At 40.5% G+C, this 264-nt stretch overlaps 1 protein-coding gene across 1 annotated transcript in view; it reads right to left on the bottom strand.

Moving 5' to 3' along the window:
- The window catches only part of LOC102377748 (fibronectin type-III domain-containing protein 3A-like), an 84,009-nt gene that overhangs the window by 9,537 nt on the left and 74,208 nt on the right, over positions 1 to 264 (bottom strand). The window lies entirely within an intron of this gene.

Raw genomic sequence — 264 nt, 5'->3', positions numbered from 1 at the left:
AACTGAGGGCAACATCCCGCCTTAGTAAGCACAAGGGGTAAGGTAAGAAGACAGCAGCAACAAAACAGAATGTCCTTGAAATATTGTGTTGCCAGACAGCTCAGAGATCATAGCACTCTGCAGCACACTTTATACTACTGTTTTACAAAATAGTAAATTATCTTGAGTGCCTTCTAATAAGGGATGCTAGTATGCAGCAGGAGAGGAACTTGGGTACGCTCCTCAGGTAGTTGACCAGGTAGGTTTTTTTTTTTTAATAATATA

Source organism: Alligator sinensis, unplaced genomic scaffold, assembly GCF_000455745.1.
Source record: "Alligator sinensis unplaced genomic scaffold, ASM45574v1 scaffold294_1, whole genome shotgun sequence".
In the NCBI taxonomy this organism is placed as follows: domain Eukaryota; kingdom Metazoa; phylum Chordata; order Crocodylia; family Alligatoridae; genus Alligator; species Alligator sinensis.
Note: the sequence above shows the minus strand (reverse complement) of the source record. Positions and strands in the feature narration are given on the sequence as shown.